This window comes from Neofelis nebulosa, chromosome 14, assembly GCF_028018385.1.
Source record: "Neofelis nebulosa isolate mNeoNeb1 chromosome 14, mNeoNeb1.pri, whole genome shotgun sequence".
Taxonomy (NCBI): Eukaryota; Metazoa; Chordata; class Mammalia; order Carnivora; family Felidae; genus Neofelis; species Neofelis nebulosa.
In genome coordinates, this window is record NC_080795.1 from 51,377,197 (window position 1) to 51,392,870 (window position 15,674).

General features: G+C 38.1%; 1 long non-coding RNA gene across 1 annotated transcript; it reads right to left on the reverse strand.

Annotated features, from left to right (window-relative positions):
• Window positions 1-1,111: 1,111 nt before the first annotated feature.
• LOC131494962 (uncharacterized) lies at window positions 1,112-15,181 on the reverse strand. The gene is made up of 3 exons (XR_009253684.1): window positions 14,821-15,181; window positions 12,464-12,625; window positions 1,112-1,813 (listed from the first exon to the last, which is right to left on the reverse strand). It is a non-coding gene; the product is annotated as an uncharacterized LOC131494962 (long non-coding RNA).
• Window positions 15,182-15,674: the final 493 nt, after the last annotated feature.

Genomic DNA, 15,674 nt, shown 5'->3' on the forward strand with positions numbered 1-15,674 from the left:
TCTATTAACAAATCATTTCGGCATTGCTTTGTTGCCTGTGTGTTTGTATCGTGTCTTTCACTTGTCCTCGAACCAGTTTTTAATGCCTTTGCTGATTCTTTCATGAACTCACACCTTAAACAAAATCTCTGATATATGCTCCTTTTGTATTTGTATGAGAGTCATGATTTTACTGTTCATTTAAAAAATTTAATATAAAAAAATTATCTTGTAGCACACCTCATTTTTTAATCCAATGAATTATTTCCTCTCGATAACATCTAGGTTGATACAATGGTGATGGCAGGGGCAGGGGGCTGTGTATCTTGGGTAGCAAGTCAATGTCAACTTGCCATGGGCAAACAGGATAAATAACATTTCAGAAAGGATGAATCAAATGGTTTGGACAAAGGAATGGCATCCTTGGGTCTTACTTCACATTGGTAATTACAGTTTAAATAATGAGAGCTCCATTATTTTGCTCTTTGCTTACTTTTACACCTGAAAGAACATCTTGGCGAATGTAATGCATCGTATGTGTAAGAGAGTTGCTGTGTGATGCAAAACTGATTCAGTGAAGAAAAGTGCAAGTTGGGGGTTGACTGTCTCTTGATAAAGTCTGTAATTTTGGATTAGATTCTGGTGACATTCACAAAGCTAATACCCTTTAAGATGCTGCTTTTATCACAGCACTTCGGGTGCTTCCCTTTCAATTTTAACTCAAGTGGAAGCTTGTTCCTTTTTTTTTTTTCTTTTTCAAAATAAGGACAAGGAGCCAAGATGATTCATTTTACTTTTTACCTTATGTGAGTCATGCTGTGGTGTGTGAGCATCCTTCACCACATGACATCGCCTCAGCTGCAGGCTGCTGGAGTCCAAACCTAATTACTATCTGTTGAAGGGCTATTGAAGAAGAGATCTCGAAGGTTCTGCATATGTGACTCTAGGCTGCCATTTGCTAGCTCTAAAATGATGAGCTCTATAAATTCATACCATTAAGATATGCACATTATTAACTAGTTTACGACTGGTTTAACTCTGCGAGGTATTTAGTTACTTACTTATAATTCTCAAGTTTACTTTCCTTTGTGAAATCTTCCACATATTTGAAGGTTAAAAGAAAAAAGATTTTGACATGACTTTATTGGCATTCTAGATTAAGCGACATATTTAATAGAATGTTAGTTGCACTTATATAATAGTAAAATCCGGTTTTCTTTAGTGATTTTGGGGGGGATGGAGGAGATCTTTTCTTCTTAGCTCCAGCTTCCTTTCCCATAAGCAAAGACATCTCCATTTCCCTCCACAATAGGAAGAATACAGAAGAGAACACTTGTTTCTCTTTCCATCCCATCATTTGCTAGGAGGTTGAAAGAGCTAATCTAACTGGTAATGGCTTAATATCTGTTAGATCCGTTTAGTAGGTAACATTAATGTGTTTCAAAAGTAAGAACTTTTCACAATCTCTTTCACCGCTTGTCTCCAGCATTGCCGTGGTGAGCCAAGGCTTCCTCTCCATTTCTCCTTCTGGAGGCAAGCCTGGACTCCCAATTCTGATAGTGCCTGGGTTTCTGAGGAAGCATGCAACAATCCATGCATCTGGCGAGGTGAATATATTTGCAGTCTAGTTTGAAAACTCTGCTCTTCCCATAGATGGATGTCAGGGAAGAGACGTGTAATTAGAGTAGCGGGTCCCCACCTTGGCCTCGGACCCCAGACATGCTTTCTGATCTGAATTTTTCCAAAAGTTCTTTACTTTAGAAAATTAATGGGCTGCTAGTTACAAAATCTAAGCTTGATCTCCATGTGGCATCTTGTACCTTCATGAAATAACCTAAAGAAAAGGAAGGATGATCATTGAAAGCCAAACAGAAATATCTGATTTAAAACATTTTTCTTTGTAGATGATAAACTAGTTAGTTTGTCAGAATCAAGTCTCTTGTGTGGTATCACCTCACTTTAACTTTGCCAGTATTGATTAAATATATATTTACCCATTAATGTTATGGTTTGATATATTTATTCTATTTAACCGGTCTGCAGATTGCTCCTAGCTTTCTGGGGTATGCAGCTCTATTACATGGCAAACTGTGCCTGCATTATTCAATAATACAGCCATGTGCAAATTTGGAGCCTTAAGAAATGCTGACAGATGATAAAATAATCATTCTAGGCATACGCTAATGGACAATGTAAATATTTGTATTCACTTTTATTAAAAAGTTTTTATACTGCTGGGGTGCCTGCGTGGCTTATTCGGTTAAGCAACTGACTCTTGAATCGGCTCAGATCATGATCTCATGGTTCATGAGATTAAGCCAGCATCGGGCTCTGTGCTGACAGCACAGAGCCTGCTTGGGATTCTCTCTCTCCCTATCTCTCTGCCCCTCTCCTGAGTGCTCTCTCTCTCTCTCTCTCTTGCTTGCTCTCGCTCTCTCTCAAAATAAATAAATAAGCATTAAAAAATTTTTATACTGTCTGCAGTTCCAGATGACAAATAGAGCACAAGAGACATCACTAAAGAGATGATAAAGGAAATCGAAAAGATGGAACAGTGAGGTGAAAAAAAAGGAGCTATTCACTGTAAAAAAAAAAAAAAAAACTTTATGCGGGAAAAAGGAGGGGACTACTAGTAAGTGATAGATTCTAACAGGTTCATTCTGACAGGTTCTACCTCCAAATCAAATGGGAGTTTTAAAGGACAAATCAGTGAAGGACGTCACAGCTTAGGAAAGATGTTGTGAGGACTGATGAAAAAAGGAGTTGATCACCTGGACGGAAACACAGACGGACTTTACATCAGGATTGGCAACCGTGGCCCATAGGCCAAATCTAGTCCATGGTCTATTTCTGTAAACGAAGTTTTTATCTACATCTACTCATAGCTGTATTTTCTTTGAGTGCTTTCATGTATGATGGCAGAGGTAAGTAGTTGTGACCAAGACCACTTGGCTTTCAAAATATTTCCTATCCGGCTTTTTACAGAAAAAGTTTGCTGATCCCCCTCTAGACTTAGGAATGGAATTCTGCATAGGTGACCAGAGAAATGGGATTCAAAGGAAAGAGTCAGTGGAGGTGGTGTGGTGTTAAACATCGACATCACCTTCCATCTCCTACCTTTCTTATGTCATGAGAGAGTAGGACCCATCCAGGACTGAAAGAGTGAAAATCGACTCAAACAGAAAAAGCAAAGAGCACCCGGGCATTATTCACGCTCTGAAAACAAAACAGATAAAGCCAGCTGCAAAGTTAACAGAAAACATTGTTTCACTCAAGAAATTATAGCAATTGTAAAATGCTCTTAACAACTCCCTCTCCGGCTGAGCACTGCTTTCTTACCAATGATGCTCCTGACCCATTTTGCAATTTTCGTTTTTTACCAGGCATACTGAATTGCTGAGTCTCTTTCACCTTGGCATACCTAATGCCTGGTTAACCCCACTTCTCTCAATCCTGCCTCAGAAAGAGCAACCAATCCAGAATTGGTCACTGCCTCCCTTAGCCCTCTTCAGAGTCCTGCAGAGGGAAACCAAACCTGACAACAGACACTTGGCTCCTCTTCTTGTCTGGCTGAGTCCTCTAGAGTGCACTTCCTGGTTGAGAATTAACAAATCATATTTTAAACTTCCTCCTGGACATCTGTAGTTGATCAGGCTTTAATAGCTATTAATGTATAATATTTAAGAAGGGAAGAGCATGACTCTCATATAAATGTGAAACGAACGCATGTCAAAGATATTTAACTCAATTAATGAAGGAACCAATAAAGTTATAGGGAGGTAATGTAATAAAAAACATAGTAGGGTGGGAGTGCAAGGTTAGATATAAAGCTGGTTAAAACTACAACCTCTAGGGTTATCTTTTCTACTTGATACAAGTCATTTGCATCTCTATGAAACAAAAACATAAAAAATAACCTCTATTCTAGAATTGTAAAAATAACACAGACAATAAAATATCAATCCTAGGAGTGCGCTAAAAGAATATTTAATAATCTCCTTTGCTTTACATAAGTTTCAGGTAATCTCTCTTATAATGCCAATCCTAGCAGGCATTGATTATCTCTCTGTGCCAGGTAAACTATGAGTAGCATTTTATTTTTATTTTTTTGGTAAGGTAGAATCCTTGTCTTGGGAGAATGAGGGGAACTTTTGTGCTATTCACATGGACGCTTCGGCCCCATGCAGAATTTCTGATATTTGTAAGGTTTACCCCATAATAGCTGGATCTTGCCTGCTAATCCTACAGCAAAGCTGACAGGTGATGAACCACCCATATATGCAAAGATCCCAATGAATATCCTCAAATCCTTCCCTGAGGAAGCCAAGACTACACTGGATGTTAAGTAACTTGAATTTAAATAAAAAAAAAAAAATACATAAATGGAAAAGCTGGAAAAAAAGTTAAATAAATTGCCAGCCCTCACCAAATATTTCAAGAGAGTCTTCAGAACAAAAGAGAAATCTAGGTAAAACAAAAATACCTATTTTTTCTTAACCAGAGGAAAATATATAACCTTAAGAAACAAAATCTGTATTCTCAGAGAGATTCAAAAAGATGTTGCACCATAAAGAACAGGATAGTAAGAAAAAGGGAAATTAAAACAAAAATAAAAACAAAACCCTCTTGGACATTTAAAAAACACTGCCAAAACAAGATTCAAAAGAAAATTTGAAAAAAAAAAAAAAAGATAAGAAATATCCAAGAATGTAGAACAAAAATTCGAAAAACTCATGATAAATAATTTAATGTCAGCTGGTGATGTGTGGGTCAAATCCTTGAAGTGTTTGCAAATGGATATATATTTTGTTGATTTAAATATCTAGTACTGTAGTGTATATTTGAAAGTTGCTAACTGAGTGAATCTTAAAGGTTTTCATCACAAGAAAGAAATTGTAGCAATCAAAAAATTAAAATTAATACATACATACATACTTACATACACACCTAGCATGTCAGTAACAAGTGTGGATTACTTCTTGGATAAGTTCTGCACAAGTTGCTCTGTGTGTGGGTGGGCGGTATAAAAAAATTAGGGGCTCCTGGGTGGCTCAGTTGGTTGAGCATCCGACTTCATCTCAGGTCATGATCTCACAGTTTGTGGGTTCGAGCCCCACATCAGGCTCTGTGCCTGCTCAGAGCCTGGAGCCTGCTTCAGATTCTGTCTCCTTCTCTCTCTGCCCCTCCCCTGCTCACACTTTGTCTCACTCTGTTTCTCAAAAAAATAAATAAATAAATGTAAAATAAAAAAATAAAAATTATAAAGCATTAGAAACCTCTAAACAGAGATAATTTATGATCTATATCATTCAGCTCTATACAGAAATCTCCTTTTTTAAATGAAAAAATCAATTTTCAAAAAATTAAAAATATTTCCTACTCTTGCATTAACTTTCACTGTGACTAGTCTTCTAAACATTTGGAAAAATTCACAAGGAGCATGAGACATGGACAGTAATACTCTCTGGCCCTCAGGGTCTCTGACAATGATGAATGATGAGCCTTGGCATGTGTATTGCAGGCACTCTTATTTGTTGTGCACATAGCCTCCTGCCCTCAAAAAGAGCAAGAATGCAGTGCAATAAGATATTTTTCTCCAACTGCATTGATGTTTCTGAAAAGCCTTACGTGGACTGAGACATGGTGTAAAATTGATCCTCGAAGATAAAAGTCAATGAAATGTCATCATTGCTGGATGAGGCCAAGGGCTCACGAAACACGGCTAATGGGTAGGTTCCCAAGACTTTTCTCCACTCCTAGAACTCATACAAAGGACACTTAATTAGCCTGCCTGGATTATAGATCTCTTAATCACCATGATTCACAGGTTAAATTAAAATTAACAACACTACGCAATTGCTCCGCTATGGAAAGAACACAGCTGTAACCAACAAAAAGGATTAAAAACAGCAAGTCAAAAGAACGGAAATGGATGGTTTGGGGATTCGTTGCCTGTTTTCGGATTTTCATCTTCCAGTCTCTAACACCCTTCTTATTGCTTGTCTTTAGTGGGCTCGTGAGTATTTTTCTTCCTTTTCTTTGTCACCTCTGTGGCTGTTATCTTACTTTTATTTTTTTTTATTTATTTATTTTTTTAAATTTTTTTTTTTTAACGTTTATTTATTTTTGAGACAGAGAGAGACAGAGCGTGAACAGGGGAGGGGCAGAGAGAGAGGGAGACACAGAATCTGAAACAGGCTCCAGGCTCTGAGCTGTCAGCACAGAGCCCGACGCGGGGCTCGAACTCACAGACCGTGAGATCATGACCTGAGCCGAAGTCGGACGCTTAACCGACTGAGCCACCCAGGCGCCCCATGTTATCTTACTTTTAAAGAAAGCCACAAAAGGAGGTTCTGGGAACTTGCTAATCACTTTGCTATCAGAGTGAACATTTACCGACCCTCAACATTTTTCTACCCAAATTGAGCCAAAGTAAAGGATCAGTGCTAACATCTATTATTTTTATTCTGTTTCCTGATAGTGTAGTATGTTTATTACATTAATTTAAAATATTATTAAGTTTGGAAATGGGATAAAAGACAGATGTAGACAAATTCAGCCCTTGAGGATTTAAATTTAAATACAATTCTGGAGTCTAGTAAGTCAGTATGATAACTTTTAGACCATTAAAATGTGACACCCAATGTCTTTGGGTCAGCTTCTTCTATGAGAAACTAATGAAAAACAATGGACTCTTAACCCAAATAAAGTCACTAGGGAAATTAACACAAAATTCTATTGCGTAAATAAATTCAGGTTTATGGACTCACTAGACCCAATGCATAGAATAGTTAAGAATACTTGGTTTAAAAACAGAATACCTTCTGTGATTGAAATAACACTCACGGATTCTTCAGTGTAATTATACTAGTTAAGTGACACAGACTATTAAGAAAAGAGTTTAATGTCTTAGCAAAGAGTATCTAGTAAAGAAAAATCAGAGTTTCAGGGTTCAGGTTTTCAAATTTTTTCCACAATTCCGTCTTTGCGGATCATTAATTACTCCATTTATTGTGTTTGTTTTTACCATGTATCCTGTTCAGGTGTTCCAAGCCTCAGAAGAAAACAACCAATGGTTTTAATCAAATTGCTCATCACTCAGGTTCCTTGCCATGTATGCGGTCTCCCAAAGCAAACTACAAACGTACTCACAGCACACACTTGTGTCATTCCCTTCATCCAAACCAATGCCTTCTTTTGCTTTCCTGATTAGCAGCAAGATTAATAAACCATAGAAATAAAATACCTAACTACAAGAAAATGATAATTTTACATTTTGTTCAACCGTCACATGCCGGAAGCAAGAGCGATCACACGCAAGTGATCATAAAAGGCTTTTGTATTTACCACTTCGGTTGATTGGATATTACTTAGGCAGATAAACCTGAGTTTTTTTGCTCCTGTTCTGTGAATTTAAGTGAAAAATAGTATTAGCCCGTAAAAATTGAATCATATTTAGATGCACATACTTTGCACATTTAGCTACACATTAGACAAATTACAAGAACAGTTGGGCTGTGCCACATTTGGCCTCTATTATTAGTAACCACATAAGCCGCTAATACCCCATCAGGTCCCACTCTCAGAAATTCTGCTGTAGGTTGGGAGGCAGTTTGGGCATCAGGAATTTTAAAAGCTCCCCAGTTGAATCTAATATGAAGCAAAGTTGAAGAACCACTGATAGAAATAAGTCATTTTTTAAATATTTACTTATTTCTGAGAGAGAGAACACACACGTGCCAGCAGGGGAGGGTCAGAGAGAGAGGGAGACAGAATCCTAAGCAGGCTCCACACCGTCAGCACAGAGTCTGATGCGGGGCTCCAATTCACAAACCATGAGAACATGACCTGAGCGGAAATCAAGAGTCACATGCTTAACTGACTGAGCCACCCAGGTGCCCCTAAATGCATTATTTTAAATGATAATATCCTGGGCTCATCTTATAGCAGGTCTAGCTATAGCTAGCATTTCTCCTCATTACTATATAGGAACTTAAACCAGTGTTTTCTTTTTTTTCTTTTTAAGTTTTCTTAAAATTTATTTATTTTCAGAGAGAGGGAGAGAGTGGGAGAAAGGCAGAGGCGGGTGGGGAGAGAATCCCAAGCAGGCTCCTCACTGTCAGTGCAGAGCCTGATGTGGGGCTCGAACTCACAAACCGTGAGATCATGACCTGAGCCGAAATTAAGAGTTAGACACTTAATCAACTGAGCTGCCCATGCGCCACACCAGTGCTTTCTCTCCTTTTGATATCGTGGTGTATATAGAAAATTGTGAAATTCGTGGGGCTCACTGCAGATAGGGAAAGCTAAATGTAGCCGAGCAACCAGCCCGGAAACTTCAGCTGCCCCAGTTGGAGCTAGACTACCCCACGGCTGAAGGGGGTCAACACTGAGGCATTCCAGTAACCCATTCAGGGCAATTCAAAGGTTGACACATGCTGCTTTAATTACACTAAAATGTAGAGTCATTGAACATCAAACAAACAAACAAATATAAGTGAAAGTTACTTGCTTGGATCCCCCCACCCCACTCCCACCCTTTCTTAGAGGCTGAGTTCAGAGCTCATTTAGAAGACTCTCAGGGCCCCTGGATGGCTCAGTCGGTTGAGCGTCTGACTTAGGCTCAGGTCGTGATCTCGCGGTTCATGGGCTCGGGCCCACATTGGGCTCTGTGCTGCCAGCTCAGAGCCTGCAGCCGGGCTCAGATTCTGGGTGTCTCTCTGCCGCTCCCCTGCTCATGCTCTCTCTGTCTCTCAAAAAGAAATAAATGTTAAAAAAAATTTTTTTAATAAAAAAAATAGAAGACTCTCTTAGGCTGGACTGAGCCTCTGAATACTTAGGCAATGTCAGGGATTCCAGGGGTACACCTGACACAAATTCATCTTTCATTCCTGATTCATGGAGATAGTAACCCAATTATTTACTTAAGCCCAGAGTCATTCCAGAACAAATCCCACCAATATGACCATGGGTCTCCTTACTCAAGGCTAGGCAAGGTTAGAATTGTCATTTCCTTTATCTTACCTTAAGCTTTATTATGAGAAAATATGGAGAACTTAATAACTAGAGCACCTGAACCTAGTAATAATGGATTTAAAAGCTATAAAATCATAGCAGTATAAAAAAGGAACTAAAGTTGATTTTTATTAAAATTACATCTTCTTAATAGGAACAAGAAACATATAGCATGTGGGATGGGAATATAAAATAAGACAGAAGAGGCTGATTTTAATTATGCTTAATTACAGAACTGCACATGTGGGACTATGACAAAGCAGAACACATTTGGCTTTAATTATTTCTGCTGAAAACAGGTAGGATGAACTGTATGAAATTAAATCATCAAGGAGGGGTTGTACTGAGGTAAATTTCATATTTAAAATTTGCAGGTGGAAAACATTTAAATATGCAATAACAAGGTTCAGAAGTTTTACTTAGGAAGTGTCGCAACGGCCATCATTTCATAATTTCTTTGAATGAGTTTTAAAGCAGGTGCTTTCTTTAGGAATCACGTTCCTCATTGTGGGGAACGTCCATGTCATTGGACCTAAGAAATCACTTGGAGAATCTCTGGCTCATTCAAAGATTACAAACGCTATTGTATCTTTCTGGTGAAGATGTTTTCCTTTTTCAGAAATGGCAACTCAGATATTTGCTTTTTTGCAAATCTTGACCTCCTTTGGTCTGGACAGATTATCTTGCTTCCTACTTCACAGCAGGATGGAGGAGCTAGTGGGATGCTTTTTCAATGTCTGGTACCAAATTCAGACAGGCAGACCTGTTGCACCTCGGTCTGCCATCTGGAGGTGCTCCCCTCCCTTCAGAAGGAAAATCATTCTTGCCATCATTGGCCTGTGTCCATCTCCCCCTCTGCTGATCTTCTTCCAGTGGCCTCCCTTAGCCACTCCACTTTCTGGAATGCATTGGCCTTGTTCTGCTTTGACGTCTGCCAACATGCCAAGCTCTTTCCTGCTCCTGCTTCAGAGCCTTTATGTAACTCTTCTTCCTTTGCCCAAAATATTCTTCCCCATGCTCCTTCCTCATTCAGAGCTCAGCTTAAATGTCAACCGAGAGTGGCTTTCTGTGGCAATTATTTCAAAGTATCCTCCCTAAACCTGCTTGTCTGGCTCATCCATTGATTTTATTTCCTAAATCACTCTTAACTTTCTTTCTCTTTATTTTTAATATCCTTACCACTAGCCAAAGTGGGACAGGTTACTATTACTTGTTTCCTAAACTACTATAAAATGTCCTTAATAATTTTCCCCTGGGCAGGAGTTATATGAAAAATATTTACACTCTCAACCGGACAGGCATCAACTAATAAGAGCAGATGCTGGCTATGGTTCTAGGATAGCATTCTGGAGCCCCCCCCCCCCCCCCCCCCCCCGCTGCCCCAGCAACTTTTTGGTTGCTTGATTCCGGCACGGGGTCGGGACTGCCCAAATGGCAGTAAGGCACTTGGGCATGGGGTAGCAACTACTTCTAATGAGAATGAAATTATTTCAGTTTTTTTAACAATCAGTATGGTTGCACCATTGCAAAGTGACTGGTGCATACAATCAATAACATAGTTACCCGATTCCTCACATCTAAACAAAAGGGATCTTTAATAAATACACACACATATGACCAACAGTTCTTGGATGCCTTAGCGCTTTACTACATCTTTAATACTGTCTTGTTCACGATCCTATGGGCTCTCCCCGTTAGAGGCAAGCAGGAAACCGAACTGTAGGATGCATTCATAGGGCAGAGTATGTGCATGTCCTCAGCAGAATTTTGACTGAACACCAGCTCAAAGGACAACATTACAAAGGCAAGGAAAATTCCAGTGCCATACCACATAGTCACAAATGAGTGACTAAATAGATGTTAGCCTGAGATGAAATTATAGTTTTATGGATAATAGAAAAACATCTTGGTAAAATATACTAAAAGTCAATAAAACATCAATACCTTTTGACTTGGTAATTCCAATCTTATAAATTCACTTGAATGAAAAAGAAACACACATTGTTCGGTACAAGGATGTTAATTGCAGTATCTTTTTTGATAAAGAAATTTCATATTTCTTCTATGACTTCTATTTGACTATGATTAGTCAAATAATGCATGGTTCAACTATACCAGATGCAGGAGGCAGCCATTAAAAATGAGAATTGTGTTCAAAAGCATGGCAGATGTTTATTATATATTATCAAGTAGAAAATCAATCTATACAGTAGAATGTGTAGTGTGGTTCCAGTTTATATAGAGATCAAGGGATTAAGTTATATGATAAGAACATAATTTTCTTCTTTACGTTCTTCTGTATTTTTAAAATGTACTTCAGAGGACAGGAATTGCCTTTATAAGAGAGGGAATGCCAGTACATGTTATTGAAAAAAATACCAGTATATTATTTTTGAAAGGAGTGTACCAACTTGCTCTACTGATAATTGTGATCGATTGTGAAAAACAGACCTCTAAATGTCTATGACGCATGGATAATGAAAGAGATTTTGCTGAACAGAGTGAATACTACTTTCTGAGCTTTTTTCTGTGATTTTTTATGATTCTTTAAGATGATGCAGCATTTTTTTTTCCTAAGACACAAGAGCAAATTTTCTTGAAGATTATTTATGCAAGTATCTTTTACGTACTAAAATATTAAAATAACAGAGTCAAAACTTATAATACCAGGCAATATGAAGGGCAAAAACAGATTCAGAGTCCTGCTCTAATTTTTCAAAAGAGCACTGTGTTCCCTCATTGCTTGTCTCCATTAAAAAGACCTATGCGCTTAACTTCTCAAAGACTTTTAAAACTTTGCATAAATTAAAGAGGGATGGGATGACATCTGAGAATAATGTCAAGCTAAGAAAACTTCTGTTATTCACAGGCCAAAAACGCTTCAGCCCATTCCATCAAATAAGGCTGATGCATTCTGGGTCAAAGAAATTTTCATTCAAACCCTTGTTTCATTTATTTTATTTTCAATGTCAAGTGACTACGTGTTTATTCCAGCTGACAAAATCCTTAGTTAGGGAATACATGAGGAATGCCTGTCGAAAATCAACTCAATGGTACTGTTTGGCTATTCAAATTGAACAAAGTTTCCTGTAAGTGTGTTTCTCATTACTTAAGTGTATTGTTATGGCTAACAAAAATTACATCTTCAATTTGTAAGCCTCTTTTTTTTTTTTTTTAACGTTTATTTATTTTTGAGACAGAGAGAGACAGAGCATGAACAGGGGAGGGGCAGAGAGAGAGGGAGTCACAGAATCTGAAACAGGCTCCAGGCTCTGAGCTGTCAGCACAGAGCCCGACGCGGGGCTCAAACTCACGGACCGTGAGATCATGACCTGAGCCGAAGTCAGAGGCTTAACCGACCGAGCCACCCAGGCGCCCCTGTAAGTCTCTTAAAAGGCTTCTCATTTATTCCAGCATAATAAAACTTCTTTTTTCTCGGGCAAAAGAAATTACTAATAGCCTTAAATACCTTTTTGGTTCCTTTTCTTTCATCTGTATTGCCATCTTTGATACACTGCTTCATTTCCTTCATTATTTGTGTTGCTACAGGTAACATTTTGTCCTCCAATATGTCCTGCTCGATGATTTTTCTAAAGCTCCAGTTTTATCAAATCATTTTGCTTTCTTATATCTGCAAAGACAACTTGTTGACCAAGAACTCTGACACAACTCGGTCTGGCATCAGCATGCCTCCATTAGGCTACGCTATCTTCCCAACCTACCCAAACCATCTGCCAACATACATTCTCTCAAGTAGGCTGATTGCACTCCTTTTTGCTACATGCATGTTGTTCTGTCCTTTTATATCATTCCCCATCTAAAATAATTATTTCTGGGCCTCTCCTCCTACGCTTAACCAAATGAGTACCCTGCCTGTCTCAATTCTTTTAAATCTTTTGACAATCACTTTTAGTTTTCTCACAATTCCACCAGTGGATTTAATGATCTTGAATAGCTACCTAACCTATACATATATAGGTGTTGCTCTAATAAAATTATACGCTTTTTGTTGATGAAGATTGTGTCTTAGACTTGTATCACTTAACCACTAGAATAAAGTGGAGCATCTGTGAATTGGGATTTTGGAGAAATCACCTAATTATACTACCTCTTAATATATGTTCCAGAATATGTTTACTAGATTTAGAACTGCTTTCTAAAGGTATGAATTTAGCCAATTACCCATGAATGTGTGTGAAGGAAGTGACTTGGAGACAGGAAGAGATATCTGAGCTCTTTCATTTCTTAAATCTTCACACACTTCTTGTTTATCAGGTACTGGGTAGACGTTGCTAGATAAAACTCGGTGCCAAAAATGTTTATGAAACTTATAATCTAATTGGGGTAAAAGATAGTATATTAGTTATCAGGTATATGCACATGTAATTTATAAATTGCTATAAATGCTATTAACAAGTATAAGTGTTATTGATATAATGTTATAACTGACATTGACAAGATGGAGTGTTGGAGAAAAATGGATGCAGGAAGGAAAGAGTACAATTAGGTAAGCTGTTTGGAATGACCTTGCTAGAGGTGACTTTTACTTTGGGACCCACAAGGAAGGAGCCAGACACATGGAGAGAAGGTGTGGGACATTTCAGATTCTGGGAATTGTATATGAAAAAGCTTAAAAGTGGGAGCAGGGCACCTGGGTGGCTCAGTCAGTTAAGCGACCAACCCTTGATTTCAGCTCAGGTAAACATCTCAGGGTTTGTGAGATGGAGTCCCGCATCAGTCTCCCTGCTGGTAGTGTGGGGCCTGCTTGGCCCCTTTCTCTCTGCCCCACCCTTGCTCACATGCGCATGGTCTCATGCACATGTATATGCTTACTCTCTCTCTCAAAATAAATAAATAAACTTTAAAAAAATGTGGGGAGAAAGAAAAAATGGTAGTTTTGAAACATGAAAGAGAAGCGAGCAAAGTGAGGATAGAGTAGCATGAGACAAGAATGGAGACGTTCTAAGGATTCTAGAACACGCAGGGCATCGCTGTCCTGTAAAAATTTGTGCATCTGATTTAAACTAAAATGTGAGTTGATTTATTCTTTAATGTCAGCTTTAAAGCTACACGGAACACACAGAATATATCCGATAACACAATGGGTTTTGCTGTTGTTTTATAAAACTATGTTGTTTGTTGAACCATATCACCACACATAATGAAAAATCATAATGACCTAGGTTAGATATTTTTAACTTTTACAATGATCATTAGACAATTGTCAGTTTTTAAATAGCTATTATTTTATTGTTCTTAGAGTTATTTTATTGCCCTTTATTGTCCTGATGTTTTATTTGTTTCACTGGTGATTAAATAAAAAATGCCTCCAGTTCAGCTACACTAAACTTCTTTTTTTAATAATATGTGGAAATAATCTTCTGTCTCTTGGTCATTTAAGTCCAGGCAGGTCATTAGGAGACCCTGATGTAGGATGCCCCACCCTTCATCTTGCAAACCCAAGACTGAAGTGTTCTGATGAAAATAATCTTTCAGTGATCTTTGATAGTGTCAAATTCAAAAGCATCCTTTTGCCTCTGTGTAACTATAATTAAAGGTAATTGGAGCCACTTCATTCTTGCATTTAATATAGTTATTGTCTTTCCCCACCTATTATCTTAGACTTCATTTGCCAGCTACTACTTTTCTCAGCATCTCAAAGAATGGCTCAGACTAAGTTAATTGTGTTTCTGTGGAGTCGAACCTTGGGGAGGAAAGAAAAAGCCTGAATCTATATCCCCTAATCTGTACTACCCTTTCCAATTCATGATACAAAATGACCTAATTCAATCAAATTAGCTGAAAACATGTAGCAGGTTAGCTTACACGGCCCTTGTGTGATTGCCATCGTGAAATCACGAAACACATCCAATTTTAAACTGATCTTGAAGTGAGATGAGTAGATGTTAAATAATCCTCTATTTCCTCTCACTGTGTTTCAGTGACAAATTCCATTTCGAACAGTTACATGATTACAAGCCCTGAAATTCAATTTCATGATGAATAATTAAGCACCACTCTTCAGAGTCCCTGGGAGAAATCACATTCTCTGCATCACAAACACTTGGAATAATCGATTGGGAGTCAATTGGCAAAATACTTGAGATTTAATTTGCAGTTCTGAAGGATCCTCCTTTACTTCAGCTATCAGGGAGTGAGCTGAAGCTTTCTCCCCTTCCCATGTATATGAGAGGGGGTGGGGGTGGGTGCAGGATTTTATCTTGTTTTGGTATTGTGTCACACTGCAATGCAGTATTCCTTAAAGATACTCATACAAGAGAGGTCCTATTTATGTAAACATTCTTTTAGAGCCACAGGTGGAAACAATGAAGAACATAATTGAAAATTTTTTCTTTACTTTTATTCTGGAATTCAGGGGATAGTCAAAGTGGGAGTGTTGTATAGAGATAAAACTACTTTTTCTCGAGAAAAAAAAAAAAAAAAACTAGATACCAACTCCTTGGATGGAATCTATAGAAAATGGGTTAATTTCTCTGAGTCTCATTGCTTTATCTGTAAAACGGGTATAATATTATTCAATTTTGTTATGAAGATTAAATGAGATTGTAAGTAAAAGATCCTTCGCACTGTCCTTGGCTGGAGTAGACCGTTCTCTCTAAAGACAAAGTCCGGGTCATTCCTCATTCATAGACTAGAGAAAGGTTCCAGGGATGGTATTC